At 46.4% G+C, this 18,131-nt stretch overlaps 1 protein-coding gene across 4 annotated transcripts in view; it reads left to right on the top strand.

Annotated features, from left to right (window-relative positions):
* The window catches only part of KIAA0319L (KIAA0319 like), a 612,066-nt gene that overhangs the window by 225,450 nt on the left and 368,485 nt on the right, over positions 1-18,131 (top strand). The gene's annotated exons all lie outside the window — the stretch shown is intronic.

Genomic DNA, 18,131 nt, shown 5'->3' with positions numbered 1-18,131 from the left:
GTGTGCTGCATTTTGGGGAGATTTTCTGACCATTAGCTCCCTCTTGTCCTTCACTTGTACAGAATGTGGTTGTGTGAGAAGTGGGCATCATCATAGCACTTCCAGTCTTTCGAGTGGCCTCTGCTAAGTGTTGTACTGCACACCGCTATAGTAGGTATGTCTCTGATTGCCCCAGAGTTAGAGAAATCCTAAGTAAAAAACGAGCACTGATAAAACATATTATTTTGGCTTTTATGATAGTGAACATAGATTTTAAAGCCAATACATACTGTATGGGCAGTATCAATCACCTGTTGCCTACATAGAATAGGTACAGCATCATCAGTGCACCCTTCCCATGCACACATTAGTTAGTCCTTACAACAGCAGGACAGTTCACCTTCACTCAAAACAGTGTTGTACAAGCAGCAGCGGTGCAAGTTTCTCTCACACATAGGACCGATACAGTACTGCAGCATACACAGTGCTGCAACACATACAACAGGCACAATAATGGCAGCAGCAATAATAGCTTGCCACACAAGACATGTTGAGCACAATCCACAGTAGTGCAACCTTTCCTCATAGGAACTGAAAATGGTTAAGAGCCTGCATAGAGAGATAGATGCAAAATAACAAAATCAATAGTTAATTAACGTGATACAGAATGGTGCTGAAAACATAGCAAAAACTTCCAGCACATGGGCTGTAGGCCAGGGCCCTGGATCAAAGAAATGCCTCTGGTTGTTGTGTTAAAGTCTTTGTCTTCCACAGAAGACTGTGGCAGGAACAGAAGATACCTAAAAGAGACCTTTTTTCCTGTCTGCAGAGAATGGCCAAGTATTTCCATTTATTTAAATTTGTTTCTGAAATGTGCTGTATGCTGCATGTATAAAAAAGCTCCATGTGTCGCTTACGGCTGTAACAGGGGTTGTGAAAGACAAATTATCGAAATGAAGAAAGGTACTGTTTTTCTGTGTAGGCAACATGTTGCCTACATTGCAACTACTGTTCTGAATATGATGGATTGGAACCGATTCATGCCGCCGGTGCCACTTCACCTGCTCCATGAAGACCCCCCCACTGGTCCAGCACCGCCGCCCACCAGTCCAGAGAAATTATTGCACTGCCTACTGATCAAAGCTAGACCCCTCTGCAAACACACCACAGACATTTGGGACACACTAACCTTGCTCAGCCCCGACATGATGTTCATCATCAAGAACTGTCTTACACCTGCTTAAGCCCAGGACATCGCCTGTGCCATCCAAGGCTACAAAAAATTCATAAAGACTGCCAAAACAAAGAAGGAGGCATCACCATCATACACCAGGAAAACATTGCTGCTCCATCTTCGAGGAACAGTCTTCCCAACTCGTGAAACACCTCAATTTACTCATCAGGATCGACGCCAGGACTACTATCAGGGGGTACCCTTGAGTACAGACCCCCAGGTCTTCTGTAAGGGCATCGACTCAACAAACTACATACTTCTAGGAGATCTCAACTTCCTCCTGGATGATCCCCTGAACCACAACTCCATTGACCTCCTGGACAACCTCAACAACATAAGATTTAAGCAACTAGTTACCAGCTCCACCACACCGCAGGCCACATGCTAGACCCCATTTTCACAGCCAGCAACAAAGTCAAGCTCTCCCACTCTTGGGAACTTACCTTGACCGACCCCCACCTGGTGCACTTTTCCATAAACTGTAGACCAGAGAACGCAAACACTCCCTTGCTACTCCCCCTTCACAGATGGAGAAAAGTCACAAACACAATGGAGCAACACCCTTCAATCCAACAGGCCTACTGTCCGTGTCAGTACTGAACTGCTGGGTTCCTCAGGAGCAGATGCCGGACCCAAGACCCCTTCACCAATATCCACCCGACCCTATATTACAGTCGGTGCTAGATATCAGCAAGGGGAAAGGGGAAGTGGCCAAAATAAGAGACTGCCTCGCGGGGGAATTATTCGCTACTTTCCTTCTCCGGTGCTAAAGGTAACACCTACCTGTAAGGGAACATAAACATACCATTTGTTTTTAACTAGATGCCAATTTCATGAAACACTATTTCTATTCGGTATATGTCAATGTTGTATACACCGATAGAGCATGATTTGTGTGCGCCTCTCTTTCTTTCAATTCTATCACTAATGAATTCAGTTTTGCATCTCTACTAATATAACAGAGGATTTAACATTGCGGCAGTATAACAAATTAGTTGTAGTAGTTGAGTGAGTAGTACAGTCTGAAACTGAGGATTTCAATTACTGTTAGGGTATTTTTCCTTCAGACATTGAAATTATGTCAAATCATGAAAATATTATAGTCTTCAATAAAACAAATGTTTTGCCAGGATAAATACACTAAAAACAAATAGACTCAAAAGTTTTCTGTGAATAATTTGTCGTAATGCTGAAAAAAACTTATCTTCAAACTGAATATCTCTTGCAAATAGATTCTCTTTCTGACCTTCTAAAATTATTATATGCTGAACTGAGACTCAAACTACTTATGAACTATGAGTGCTGCAAAGTGCAGACAACACTTGTGGTACGATGAACTGAGAGACTACTCCTGTATACATGAGCCTCTTGACAAGAACATGCCCCTAAGTGTTCATGACGACGGAAGTCTTTTCTGTGAGGAAAAACAGGGATGCTGAAGAGATGCTACCAGCACCTCAAAAGGTACAGTTGAAGTGCGCTGCCTTCCAAGACGAGCACCTGCACCACGAGCAGCATATCCAGCTCCCGCACTAGATTGCTGACCTTCTTGGGACGTCCGCCATCTTTGAATTTTCGAAGTCGAAGCGTGTTGCAAACTGTGAAGAATGGCATTCAACAACAGTTTTGCAGATGGCCTTACGTGCCACCAGTGGGGGTATCGCCGGGCTCCTGTCAGTCTTTGGTGTCTTGGACTTCAATACAGGTAAGTTGTACTTCCTGCTATGGAATTCCTGACACCTGCTCTTTCAGACAACCTAGAACACCAGCAGCCTATCCAAATGGCTCCACAGCAGTGCCAACCAAGTATCCCCCACTTCAAGCGCCATCTCAAGGAGCTCCAGTAAACTGGATAAATGGTTCAGCCCGAGTTCTGCACACTCAAAAAAGACTGTAAGCAGCTAGAAATGGTGTACCAAAAAGACCAAACTGACCACTACAAAGAAGCCCTGAACAAATACAATCTCCGCCTCAAAGAAGCAAAAAAGATTGCTTTTCTCAACTGCGTTGAGGAAAGCACCAACCGTCCAAAGGAAATTTGCAAGATTGTCAAGAAATTCTCCTGCCTAGCTGCCATCGAAAATTCCATCCCACCGATGGAGATTCTGTGCAACTCTTTGGCCAAATACTTCCACAACAAAATCACAACAATCTACAGCATGTGCCCTCAAGAACCCATCAACATTAACATTTTCTGACACCATCTGGAGAATCTCACATCCACCAGATCACGGATTGGAAGCCTCTGTCCATTCAGGAAACAGCGGCCCTCATGAGCTCGATGCACTTCGGATCACCCAACGACTCCTATCAACCTGGGCCAGATGAAAATCAGGCAAGTCCTCACTCCCATTCTCAACACATCAGTCAGAACAGCCTCTATACCCCAAAGCCTGGAAGCATGCGGAAGTCAAGCCACTCTTCAAGAAAAGAAAAGTGTTTTAAAGTGAGCTAAAAAAAGGACCACCCTATCTCATTGCTCCCATTTCCAGCAAAAAATATGGAAAAGCCATCAACAAACAGCTCTCCGAACACTTGGAGCAACACAACCTACTGGACACCTCCCAATGTGGTTGCCGCACCAACCACAGCACCAAGACCACCCTTATCGCTGCCAGGGACGACATATGGTCCCTCCTCGACTGAGGAGAGAAGGCAGCATTAATCCTACTCAACCTCTCAGCAGCATTCAGCACCATCTCCCACTACACCCTTGTCTCCAGGCTCCACCACATTGGAATCTGAAGTAACTCCCTAAAATGGACTTCATCACAGGACGCACCCAGAGAGTCCGCCTCCCACCTTATAACTCAGAACCTAAGAGCACCATATACGGAGTCCCACAGGGTTCCTCTCTCAGCCTCACCCTATTCAACTCAGATGTAACACCCCTGGCTGAGATTGTGCACTGCGGACTCAACATCATCTTTTACTATGAATGGCCCTCAACTCATTCTCTCCCTCGCAGAAGACCGACCCCTTACCAAGAGACAATTTCAGTAAAGTCATAAGCCATGTCCCCGATTGGACCAAATCCAGCTGCCTAAAACTGAACACCAATAAAACAGAAGTGATCATCTTTGGAAAAACTCCTCCCTCCTCAAGACTCAGGGTGGCCCTCTGCAGCAGGACAATCACTGAAACCACGCCTAAAACCTTGGCTTCATTGTAGATGGCAAACTCTCCTTCAAGTGACAGATAAACGCTATATCCGCATCCTGCTTCCACCAACTCCCCTTTGGAATGCAAAATTTTCAAATGGATCCCCACTGAAACCAGAAATACAGTTACTCAGGCCACCATCACCAGCAGACTGGACTACAGAAATGTCCTCTACCTTGGTCTCTCCGCCCAAACTCCTCTTCCGAATCTAGGTAATCCAGAACATGGCCGCAAGACCCTTCCTGGATGTACCCAGACAGATCCACATGACCACCACCACCATCTCATAGACCTACACTGGCTGACAGTACACAAGAGATACAAGTTCGAGGTCCTCACCATTGCCTTTTAAGCTCTGCACAACATTGAACTCAACCTCATCAACCACAGATCTTCATCCACCAACCTGCCAGAAATCTCATATCTACATGGCACACCCTCTCCCAAATCCAGAGAATCTGAAACGGCTGCAGCGGAGGTTGGGCTTTCTCCTACCTCACTGCTAAGATATGGAACGACCTACCTGCAAACCATGCACACCCTCACAGAATTGAGGAGAAAACTCAAAACATAGGAATAGCTTTTCAGCCCGCAGCACCTAAACTCTTAGCACCTGGTGACCGCTTGGGTGATAAGCCGTACTCTGTTAATCAGTTTGGTTTGAGATAAGTGGAGGACCAGCACGCAAGGACACCAGTAGTTTTGAGTACCAAAGTTTTGATTACCCAAGTTAACGTATACAGTGACAGAATTTTATTTGAGAAGCAGTAAATGCATTTCCAACAAGAACCAAAATGCCAGATCCTGTATGTGAAGGAATGACCTCTGGCATTGAATAAAACAGAATGAGAAAAGGTAGAGGAGCCCAGTGTGTAAATGAACACGTAATCCAAATCCAGGGACTGCAGTTGGCGTCTTGGCCACAGATTCCAATTGCAGCAATTCTACTCTGTCTTTCATCCTTTCGAGGCCAATAAAATAAGTTCCACTGAGCTGGGTAACAGTAAACATCTGTTATGTCAGTGACAAGATACTGCAAGGAGTAAACATCTGCATCACACGTGATGTGATATGAGAGGTATGAAGGAGTCTTGTGTAAGAAGGTTAAAGTTCAGCTTGTGTGATCAACTATTGTCTTGGTTTCATAATATTTCACTGTCTTTGCCGCCAGGTGTTCAGATTCACAGCAGTTGGAAGCATGAGCTGCAAAACATTAACACATTGCAATGCGCTGTAACTAAGGAATGAGTGCTAACATTGTGCTTGCCGCCAGTAAGAGCTCAATACTCCATCCAACTTTACACCTGGAAATGTGCAAGCTAGAAATGTGTAAATCAATAATTTCTCCTTGCCACAGCTGCTAAATACAATCACTTTCCTACTTACGGGGTTCATTTTGTAGTGTTTTTGTGTGGTAGGTTTGTAGTTTGAGGTGCCAGTGGTGACAGAAGGGTTGCTGTCCAATGGAGCTGGTGGTTTATTACTTTTTTGTACCCTGTATCCCTGCTGCCCCATACCTTTTGCATAGACTGTCCTTGCCACATTTGGACACCACAGCTTCCATGTTGTGTAAGTGGTCACATATTTCTTTTTTCTATTCACCTGCCAATCCTTAAGTGTCTTTTCTGCCCCTCTCTGTCCTTGCCCCTTTTGTTGCACCACAGCTACTAAGCTAGTCAACAGTCATAGATTTTCTAGTTTGTTACGTGTTCCTCTTTCTTTATCTGCCCCCTTCTACCACCTGCTTTCTGCTTATCCTCTCCCTGACACTTCCTGCAACCACTGCGTTGAGTCAGTGAGCACAGGATATTTTTATCCCAGTTCCCTGTCCCCTGCCTCTCCTAATCTGCCTTCCACAGGCTCTGCATTGCTTGCCTCTGTCCTTTCCTATTACTTATATATCTATTCTTTTGAAGGAGAGCTGTTCCCCTAGTTCCCGCCACCATCTGGGCTCTTCCACAGTCTCTTTTCATTCTTCCCTTTGCTGTCTGTCTGTATAACAAGTTCCCACCTCAAACAATGCACTGGGAGAAGACATGGTTATGCAAGTGTCCTCCGGAGAAAACCAGAATTTTCTGATGAATACTTCAAATGCCAGGCTGAATCCTGAGATTTCTCATAACAGTGCCTCATGTGCCATTAGGTAGAGCAGTGTGGCTGTGCCCTGGCTCCATACCACCTTGGAAATGATGGGGCCAAGTCTCTCATAAGCACCACCCATACGCGTTGCTATTAGTTAATTTCTTTCCATGCCTTCCAACACAGATCCGCAGCTCCGCTCAGTTTCCTAAAGACTTCTAAACTTTTCCTAAAGACTTCTAAACTTTTCACATTGTTCTAGGTCATGTTCTCCCCATCAAAAATGCCAAGATTCAATCTATATTGCAACTGCAGGGGAAGATGTTGGTCATGGATCTGCCTAAAGTGTATCTTATGTACCGGAGTTCGGGTTAAGACTTAAGTTGCATGGTAAGTGCTCCTTCATACACCCAAAAATGATTTCCCCTCTCCCCCAGGATGCTGGTAATGATGGTTAGGGGGATGGCTTGCTCTACCCTAGAAGCCCCCGCTCCTCACCCCCACCACACTGATGATGCCTATACCTTGGCTTACAAAATGCCAGTAGGCTTGACATGTCTCCTGAGACAGAACTTGACTTGCCATGTGGACCACCAATGGAGAATGGAGGAGAGTCCCTCACCTGCACTGGTGGTTGAGGGCAGTGAGGTGCCAGAATTACAGCTGCCCTTCACTGAGGCTAAACAAATATTTGTATGGAAATCCTACAGCCTGGTCCGGCAGCATCTGAGCCCTTTCTTCCGTTCAGTGATGATCTTTCAGGTACTGTGATGGCTTCCAGGTCAAAATCATGACCCGCTTGTGAACTAGCTGGTTGGCAGATGTCATAGACTGGCACCTATTGACCCAGACTTTCTAACCTAGGATCCTGCCTCAGAGAGCCTTATTGTGCAAGTCTAAACCTGTAAAGTGAATGTCAGTTTATTCCTCTTCACTTCTCCAGATAGGAATCTGAGGATTGACGCCTTTGGCAAACATGTTTTCTTCAGCCAGTCTGGAATTGCAGTCTGTCAACACAGTCCTTCTGTTGGGCTATTAATGCTCATTTTCTCTGCAATATGACCAGAAAGATCTTCCTGGCATCCCCGGTTGTCTAAAGGTAAAGGCCTCTTTGGCCCAGATGACACACGATGGGCAAGACGGGGCTAAATATGTTATCCGTGCTGGTTTAGATACCACAGTTGCCTTGATAGGGCGGTTGGTACCAGTGTAGTCCTTTATCTGCATGCCTGGATGAGGTACACTAGGTCCTCCGGCAATGTGCAAGCTTTGCTGATGAGTGTTCATTTTGATGGCTCCTGCTTTTTCAGTGAGCATGTGGACTGCTGTATGGAACACTTTAAGGATAGTAGAGCTTAAGTGTATTTCTAGGGAGTGGTGGCCCATCCAAACCCAATTCTCACACCAGTTTCTGAAGATAACAGTCTACCCCAGAGGACTGCTGTATAGACCTCCTGTTGGCTTTGGATTGGGCTAGGAGAATGTGGTACCCAGAACTCCTGAACATTTGCATCTGCCCTCAGATCAAGCTACCACTCCAGGAGGATGTCCTGTCATAATAACAAGGCAGAGTCCGTAACCCGGTTCTGCTCAATCTACACCTTCATGTGTGGACACTGAGTGGTAGCAATTCACTGATTTCATTTGCTACCTGAAGTGGTGAATGTCGTCCTCGCTGCCAGATGCGCCTCCACAAAATCGATTTATGATGGGCACTGGGACAAATTTGTGACATGGTGTAGTACAGAAATACAAACCCTTCATAGGTGAAGATGTTGGATGTCCTTTTTAATTTGTTTTCTCTTTAGCCCACCTATGATTACCAGTATGAACTGTAAAAGATCAACCTTTCTTGATTTGCTGGACCAACCATCCTGGTTCACATCACATGTTGTAATGAGGCCACATTGGGACAATAACTTGGTCTTGACATTCCTTGTGTGTTCCCTACATAGCTGCTCACTGCATCTCCTAATCTTGAAGTCTCTCTTCCTCTTTGGGATTGCATCAGTCTGTCATGTGAGTAAACGACAGACACTTTCAGTGGAAGCTCTTTTTTTCTCCGGAATAACTGCTGCTGAGAACTTAGGCAGCCTTCTTACCCAAAGTTGTGATTCCTTTTCACGTTGGGCTATTCATCACTCTTCCACCAGTATTCTTTTCTCTCCACCCCACACAAGACGAGATGCTACATCAGTTTGGCCCAAAAAGGCTCAGCTTTTTGTCAGGTACTCAAGAGCAAAAACGGGAAGGCTGTGTAGAAGAGGACCCTATTCTGTACATTAAAATTGGGTACTTGCTTGCCAGGAAGCAGCCCATGGAATGCCTGAGAGTTCATTCCACTAGGGCTAAACTGCTACCACTTCATTGGCGGGAGGAGTGCCTGTCCGGCGGGAGGAGTGCCTGTCCGGCGGGAGGAGTGCCGCTGGGTGCCAATACATTCACAAATCACTGCTGCTCTGACAACCAGGTTTTTTGAAAGACATTTTGCCCACTCAGTTTTGCATACGTTTTTGGTCAGAGTTCACTCCACAGATCCTCCACATTGGGGAGATACTGTTTTGGTACCTATTCTAAGATGAAGAATCTGGTTAGAAGTTTTGATTGGAAGAGCAAGTGTTTTTACTTTTGGTAGTACTGTTTCTAGTGTATTGTCTTTATAACCACAGATTCCTCACCACCCTCGCACCTCCCCATTCTGCGGCCTGACCTTTTTTTAACATCTAACAAGATCCTGAGTTAGTACTCTGCAAACTGTAGCCAACAATTGTTGATGTGCCACATCTGAGGTCGCGGAAAAGGAAAAAATAAGAAACTGACTTCAATGCGCATCATCACTTCTGAAGCAGTATGGTGCCTGTGCCTAGCCGTACAGTGCCACCTTCCAGTGCACATGAGGACTGCTATGAGCAATCTGCAGACCCTGTATGGCGACTAGAGAATATTCTAAGGTGAGGAGTCAGTGTTTTTTATCCACCAGAAAGAACATTACCAATGGTAAACAACTTATTCTTTTCTTCATCCTTGCCAACGGAAACTGTTTTGTAATTCTGCTCTGCCCTTCAGCTGTTTGATTCTTTCCAACTAATCAGTTAAACCCATGGTCTCTCGAGCCATAGGCAAGGCTTCTGTTCAGATTCCAAAGCACAGAGTCCACTGTTTTAAATTTGAGTGGTTTTGGACCAAAGTCCCTTGGTGCATTACTCTTTTAAAGCCCATGAAATCTCTGAGTGTATATAAAAGTGAGATTGAGATAAGAAATGAGAATTTAATTGGATAAAATTGGAAAATTGTTATGACCTCCAAGAAGCCAATGGCCTTGATAGTTGACCTACTTGGCCCTCCTGACTCGACCGTCTCACCACCTGGTCCAGCCACTGGGGAAAATGCTTTTTATGCCATGATCATGTGTAGGGTAGTGAGAGTTCTTGACCTCGAACACCCCCCCCCCCCCCCTTTAACCCCACCCCTCCTCCTTAACCCCCCCAAACTTAGAAGTCAAAACCCATGATTTAACAGAAGTGCTTCAGCAAGGGCAAACATCTACTGAGCCTTCCCTGCCCTTCAATGAGAGTCTTACCAGTACCAATTTGGGGGCTTCAGCCATAATTTGCTTCTGCCCCAGTCAGTCGCCAGATTGTCAGACACCACCACCGTGCCCAAGGTGACTCAGCATTTTTATCTCTGCTCCCCTCCCCTGAACGCTTAGTGGTGCAGGTGTTTACAAGTCAGATTAACCTTAATACTTTGCTGATTACTCAAACAAGTGGAGACTTTTAGGAAGAGGGTGTTTTCTTCCACCAACTTAACCCTTAGATCTGTAAATGTCAGCTGCTTCCTGGGCTGCTGTTCTCCAGCTCTTTGGGATTTGGTGGCTGAGGTCTCCCTGGTGTTCCAGAAAACCTGTGGCCTGTTATTACCATACAGAACAGTCTCGATGTGGCCAAGTTCACAATCCAGTAGAGCTTAGATATCACTGATTCTATTAAGTAAGATATTGTGACCAGTTTTTCCACTAGCTGTCATGCCTAACTGTGATCAACCAGTTTCTCAGGAGTTTGGGGATAAAATCATTCTGCTGTAAAGCTGTACAAGGACAGCAGGTCCACTGCCCACTCTGCAGAGCTTATGTGGCTGGCGAGGCGATGCTCAGTTCCTTTCCTAGGTTTGGCAGAGGTGCCTCATGCTATCAACCATTTCATCCTCCTCAGGGTGCACAGCAGTTTTGGGGCCAGGATTCCCACCACCCCCATGGTCAGGGCCACCAGGCTTCTCAGTCCACTGCTTTCCCCTCCTTCACAGTCTCACCTGTCAAACCCCTTTAGCATGAGCATGACCTTAGTGGAGCACATCTATGCGGTTGGAGGCAGGATCTGGATGATTCTTGCTGGGTTGGCAGAGCGTCGCATTGTACGGTTGAGTCCTGAAGATAATCTGGAATGGGCACACCTCACTCTTCATTGCCTCTTCGCTACATCTTCCAGCATCCCTAGAGTGCCTGAGTGAGGAGCATCTGTCCATCTTACAGCTGTCAGTACTGGCCATTTTGGCCAAAGGGGCCGTCCAGATGGTGCTGGAGTAGGACTTGGTTGTTATTCCTGCTGGTTTCTAGTGTTGAAGAAGGATGGAGTTCTTTGCCCTATCTTAGACCTGTATCCCCTCAATGCCTTCCTCCGGAAGAACAACTTCAAGATGTTCCCACTTCCCTTGCTCTTGGCTGCCCTTGACTTTTCGAGACTGGATGGTGGTGTTGAACCTGCAAAACTTCTATTTCCATATACCCATTCAGCTGTGGCTCATCAACGCTACCTGCAGTTTGTAGTGGAACAGGAGCATTTTCAGTTTGCTGTGCTCTCCTTTGGTCTCTCTAGTGCTCCTTGGGTGTTCATGAAAGTGATGGAGGTGGTAGCGGCACACCGGCTGAGGTTAGGAGGTCCAGTCTTCAATTACCTTAATGACTGTCTGTTGAAGACAGGCTCGCCACAGGCAGTCGTCACCATCTACAGACTGTGGTGAATCTGATTTTGTTTTTATTGGAACTCAGTAGATTAGCTTAGCCCTTTGGCTTGCACCCATCACCTAGTGACTTTTAACATACTTAACATTTTCTGTTTTAGTCCATTTATTTTATTATTTCTTTTAAGGTGGCTGCCATAGTTTATAGTTCTAGAAATATTTTTTGAAGGCTTCACTATCCGCATTATATTTAAGTGATGGACACAAGTATTCACATCATGTACCTTTCTCACTTACATGTGACAGGAACATAATGAACACTCGTTAGGGATTGTTTACATAATTTTGCCACAAGTCTGTCTCCTTATCAATTGTTTGGAAACATACCTGTGTCAGCGGTCCTACATGATCTGTATAAATACATCTCACACAGACAAGGTCATTAGAGAAATTCCTTCCAGATGCCATCTAAACTGCACATCACCTTGCTGCAGAAATCAGCCTTTGTGTCACCACAGAGTTTGACATGGAGCCCTCATTCCAAGGTAACAAGGGCACTTCTCATGGACATGGTACTGGCAGATTAGGTGTATCATACCTAGCTCTCGTTAGAGATTAGGTTCTCTATGCTAGGGATTTTACATTTCATGTTTACTGCAAGATGGTGGCGTTCTTTCTATTGACAACTCATCTTCACAATTATGCTTCTTCTATTGTTCTGTCCTAATTATTGCAGCTCATGCATTTTATTTTCAATAAACCTATTGACAACTTTCCTGTATCTTCTTCATTGCCTGTGTATGACTGAGACATATTGCTAATGAGAGAAAAGGGTAATTTCTGTTCCACCACGACCTCCATGAGAGTTCTTATCTAGAGTCCATGCGTAAGGCTGCCAGAAATCACCTTTTACTGTTTACGTTTTTGGTAAGGTACTGCTTGTGAGACAGGGGGTTTGGGCTGGCAGTTGCGACGTGTTGTAGGAATGGTTTTGCCTACGAACAAAAGTGCTGTCATCCCTAAATCCTTTTTTTTTTTTTTTTTTTTTTTTTTTTTTTTACACGGCAGTCTTGCCTAGGAGCTAGAGTCCAACTACAGCAAGACTATGGGGAACTTCTTATCTTTGGGAATCGTTATTAACCCGATGACGTTGCACCTGACACTTCCTCAGACACTCCCCTTCATCTGAGCCAATCTAGACACGGCTCAGATTCATGCCTTTCCCCTGAAAAGAAAGTCCTGTAGCTATGATCCCGGTCTTTAAGCCTTTGTTCTGTGTTTAGGTGAGATTGATTGTGAGGCTGCTGCGACTGATGTCCTCCTTCACCCTACTGATCAAGCATGCCTGTTGGCATATGCTGGCTTTGCAGTTTCACTGGGTCCAACATCAAGGGGACACCTCCAACCATGCCCAGATCTCAGAGGAACCTACAAAAGATGTACAGTGGTGCTAACTGGACCATGGTTTGGTCAGCAGCAGACCCCTCTCATTGCCCCTCCCAGAGCAGACAAAGGTGACAAATGCATCCCTCTGGGTTAGGGCGGCCATCTGCGAGAGGTGGAGATCAGAGGCCTCTGGTCTTTCTCCAGCAGAGGCCTGACTGCATATCTCCTGGGGCTAAGGGCCATCCTCTTGGTGATGAAAGCCTTCCTTCTGGCCATCAAAGGGAGGCTAGTAAAGATGCTTATGTACAACACCACTGCTATGTGTTGTTACAGCAAGCAGGGTGGTGTTGAATCTTGGACCCTGTCTCAGGAGGCACTACATCTCTGGAAATGGGTGTTCCGGTGGTGAACCACTGGTGGGGGGGCGATCTTTGAACTCCTGGTTGGACAAGGTCAGACTCCTAGTGGATCATAAGTAGCAATTACACCTGGACATGGTGCTAGGTCTGTTCTCCAGGTGGGGAGAACATTGGCTCGATCTATTAATCATCACAAAGAACACTCTTTGTCAGCAGTCCTGCACACTGGAGTTTCCAGGGCCCTTCTTGCTAGGTAATGCATTCCACCTAGAGTGGAACTCAAGACTCCTGTACGCCTTCCAAATGATACCACCCCTGACCCGAGTTCTAAAGAAGATTTGGAACAACCAGGCCCAAGTCATCCTAGCGGTCCAGTATTGGTCACTGAGAGAAAGGTATCCAAAACTCCTGAGCTTGAGCATCTGTGTTCTGATCAGACTGCCGCTCTGGCAGGGTTAGTCATCACAACAGCAAGGTATATTTCTGCAGCCAGGTCTTCGCAAGCTCTGCCTTCAAAAAATGAATCTGGAGCAGCCTCAGCTGAACACCTTCAACTTTCTTTGATATCATCTTTGCAGCTAGACTTTCTGTGACACAAACTGTACACACCTGTAGTTGGGACAATTTGGTGGGTTGCTGCAGCACATGCCAGATTGACCCCCCTCCCTCCCTGACAGGTTATCTGACATTCTGTTTGTTTTGTCTCTCCCCTGGCAAGGCTTTGCTTTAGTCACAGTTAAGGGGTACCTTTTGAGTCTTTCGGCCTTTTTACTTTTGCCGGACCAGCCCTCATTCATTAAATCACTGGTTGGGATGCTTTTGGTTTTTTTAAAAACGAATCCCACACTTCTTTCCTCCCTCACCTTTCATTGTCTCAGTTGGCCCTTACCTCACATCCTGTTTCACAGCTGTTGTTTTTTGGCTCCGCACCTGCAATACGTTGTTTTTCATCACAATCTCCTCTGCACAGCGAGTGTGTAAGCTTCAGGCTCTTCGTACTAATGTGCCATAGACCAGCTTAGTCCCTGACAAGCTGGTTCTGTGGACAATACCATTGTTACCAAAATTTGTGATGCCATTCCACATTGGTGAAACCTTCACCCTGCCAGAGCTCTATATCAGAGTTACGTCCCGCCTGCAAATATTCCCAGTTGCTTACACTACCAATCGGAGGTCCTCCTCAACTTCCCTCAGGGTATCACGGTTCTGGAGGTGTCTTCAACGCAGCCTCCGACCCGGAGATGGATGTCCTGGGGACCCCCTCGACGGTGAGACTGACCGGGGCAAGCCACCTTCACGGTTGGTACGATAAGCTTGGGCTGTGTGACGACTGGAGGACCTGGCTTCCAAGCAGCCGTCAATTTACACATACATCGGCCACGCATCTGGTCCACTCCCACGTTGACTTACTTCTTTTACTGGCTGTAGATTGCAAGCTCCTGTCCCACATCCAAATCCTCCCCCATGGGATCTTGAACCACTCACTGGTTTTGGCAAGCATGGACCCGCCGAGACAGAGTCAGAGATCGATGTGGCACCTTAATGGCTGGTATCTTCAGGATGACCATTTCGTCATATTCCTGCAAACAGAATTGAGGAGTACGTCCAATTTAATGAAGGATCGGTCTCCAAGACTTCCACAATGTGGGCAGCATGTAAAGCAACCATGAGGGGACATTCCAGGGGACAGATTCGCACCAAGGAGTGCGAGCAGTCTACACACATTACCCAGGTGGAGGTGAGAGCTCTTCGAATGGAGGGGGACTTAACCTCCGACTTCTAGGAGGAAGTCTCCTGCCTGCTAAATCTGGTCCAAGAAGAGATATCCCACCACTCTCAGGAGGTCCACGACGGCCCGGGTCTAGTGATGGGGGATAAAAACAGCAGGTTGCTGCATTGGCTGGCTTCACATCACAACGCCTCGAGAATTATACCCAAAATCATAGACAAGGAGGGAACACGGAGCAGCTCCCTTCCCAAGATTGCCCAGGCCTTTGCCCAATACTACAAGCAACTATTCACTCCCCACTTGACTCACAGTCGCATAGTCAATTCTTCGAGGCGATATCTCTTCCTTGTTTGTCTCTTGAGGACTCGCGGCCCTTAGATGAACCCTTGATGGACGCGGAGGTGGGAGAGGCAAACGCCAGCCTATCGTCTGGTAAGACGCCAGGTCCAGATGGTTTTACGTCCGAGTAATATGCCCGGTTCCATGACATCCTTTCGCCCCACTTGCTCTTTTTATATAACTAGGTCTGCCAGACGGGCATTTCCCCCCCCCCAAAAAGAGATGGATCAAGCTACAGTAGTACTCATTCAGAAAACACAGCCACCACAGACATCTTGCAAAGAATACTGGCTAATTCATTCCTTAATGGAGAAGTAAAAAACGTCTGCGACTATATTGGCTAATAGACTTAAGGCAGTTCTCCCCAGATTGATTCACCTAGATCAATGTGGCTTAATGCCTCTCCTTAGCACAAGACGTTTGCCTTCACACACTCCAAGTGGCTCTGGTCCATCGACACCAGTTGACTGGATATCTGGTGCTGCTCTTAATTGATTTCGAAAAGGCCTTTGATATAGTTGAATGGGAGTACTTACCATTGGTGCTGGCGAGGGCCGGCCTCGGACCCAGGTTCTGGGCCATGGTGAAGGTGCTCTACTTTATGCTGACGGCCCGAGTGCAGGTCAACAGAATCTTGTCAGCAGCCTTTTCAATACTGCAGGGCACTAGACAAGGATGCCCACTGTCACCACTCCTTTTCGCATTGGTGATCGAGCCGTTGGCTCAGCTAATTCGCACCAATACATGCCTTAAAGGGTGGGCATGGGAAACGGCGGACGAGGACCAAATAGCACTGTATGTGGATGATATCCTCCTATATTTAGAGGAACCCGCTACATCCACTTGCTCCACAGGTTTGGCCCTGAATCAGGCCTCAGGGTGAACCCGGAGAAGTCAGTGCTGATACCACTTAGCCCATCACGTGACTGTTTTTATTGGCAGACTAACATTCCTATCCGTAGGTTAAGCTTCAAATATTTTGGTGTGTGATTTGCACTGCACCTGGAGCTTGGTTGGTCTCTCAACCTCCCGCCATTGGTTAAGAAAGCAGGAGCCGACCTTGTCCTGGCAGTCTCCCTCCTCAATGTGATGGGGCACAACGCCCTATATAAAATGATGCTTCTCCCCTGTTTATTGTATATTTTTGAAAAGCTACTGCTTCATGTGCCGCGATCATGGTTCAAAGGACTGGACAGTATGACAAGGATGTTTCTATGGCATGGTTCGCATCCACGTATGGCATTTACACATTGCTTGAAAGGAGGCTTTAGATGTCCAGTCTATACCTGTACCACTTAGCATCTAATCTTTTGGTAATTAACGATTGGTTCAGTGTGTGTGGGGGTGGGGCAGATCCAGCATACAGGCTTAAACTATCTTTGTTGGGGTTCGCGGGGGTACAGGCTATGCTTTATGGGTCCCCCATATCGGAGTCAAACCCTTAAATTACCAGGGAGGTCTTCCTGGCCTGTAGAGTGGTGCTCCGACATACAGGATGGGAGGGGCAAGCTCACCCAACATACCCTCCTTTGGCTCGGCACCTGGTTGGGAGAAGTGGCGGTGCTCCAGGGGTTCGGGCAGTGGGACTTGGTTGGGAGGTGTGTGATCAGGGACACAGATTTGTGCCTTCCAGGACCTCCAGGGCACATATATCCTTACTACCTCTCAATTTTATAAATACCTGCAGGTGAGACACGCTCTCCATTTTCAGATCACGCTGTAGGAGCTGTTACACATGTTTAGCCCCCTGGTGGCCAAGGTACTTATGGAACACCTTGTGCGGAGGGTATCTCCCAAATTTACCGCACACTGATAGCCAATGCACCCGACACTGGAATACCCGTGATGCAGGTGGGAGGGATGGATCGGAGCTCTGGAGGAGGATTGGCTGGATTCTGTAATGGCCCCAAGGGAGCTTGCCATCTCCTCCAGGCTGCAACTAATGCAGCCATACTTTCTCCATACTGCTTACTTAACATCTCTCCATATGCACAAAGCTGGCCTCCGTCCTGACCCCTCATGTCCCAAATGATGGCATGATGCAGAGGACTTCTATAACATGGTGTGAAGATGCCCAGTGATAACATGTTTTTGGGCAGGAGTGACACGGGAACTGGAGCAGGCCCTGAGCTGGGAGATGCCCCTCTCTCCCAAATTAATATTACTTGGGGTGATGTAGGGTACAAGGGGTACAAGGGCTGAAAAAGTATTTCTGGGCACAGCACGCCTAGTGGCTAAGAGAAACATAGCTACACGATGGATGTCGTCCTCCCCCCACATCCCTGTCTGAGTAGCGAAGAGGTGTGCACAAGAGCGAGTGATGTATGTAGCTCGGGGATGCCCACGGAAACACGACCAAATTTGGGGCAAATGGCTTTATCAACTGGGTTAGTAGTGGGATAGCGAGGGATCAAGCATGTCATTGATTATGTTATGAACACTGATAAGAAGGTTAGCAGCGATTGCTCTTCCTTTCAAGGACTTGATGGGGTGTACATGTGTAATTATCTTGAAGTTCATGTTTTTGTATGTCTTATGCTAAAAATAAATAAAATTGTTTTATCAAAATAGGGCTCTTCTTGGCACTGAGAGCAGAACACAATTTGTGAAAGTGGGAATTCTCACTAGAGCGACTGTGTTCAGAAAGGTATGGCGTTGACATATATTAAACTTAATGCACCTCCTCTTTTTCCTCACAGAAGTGGATCATTTATTAATAAACACTGGATTTTCAGACTTTAGGTAGCTTTAAGCATGCCTTCTTGCAGCGGCGCGAGCGAGGTCTGTTTTCCTTGTTAATGTTGAAAATCCTGCTGTGCGAGCGCAAACTCGACCCGAAGGTATTGGAGCGGTTTACAATAAACATCAGTTACATTACACAAGGGAACATTCATTTTTGGTAGGCAAG

This window comes from Pleurodeles waltl, chromosome 3_1 (assembly GCF_031143425.1).
Source record: "Pleurodeles waltl isolate 20211129_DDA chromosome 3_1, aPleWal1.hap1.20221129, whole genome shotgun sequence".
Lineage (NCBI taxonomy): Eukaryota > Metazoa > Chordata > Amphibia > Caudata > Salamandridae > Pleurodeles > Pleurodeles waltl.
Note: the sequence above shows the minus strand (reverse complement) of the source record. Positions and strands in the feature narration are given on the sequence as shown.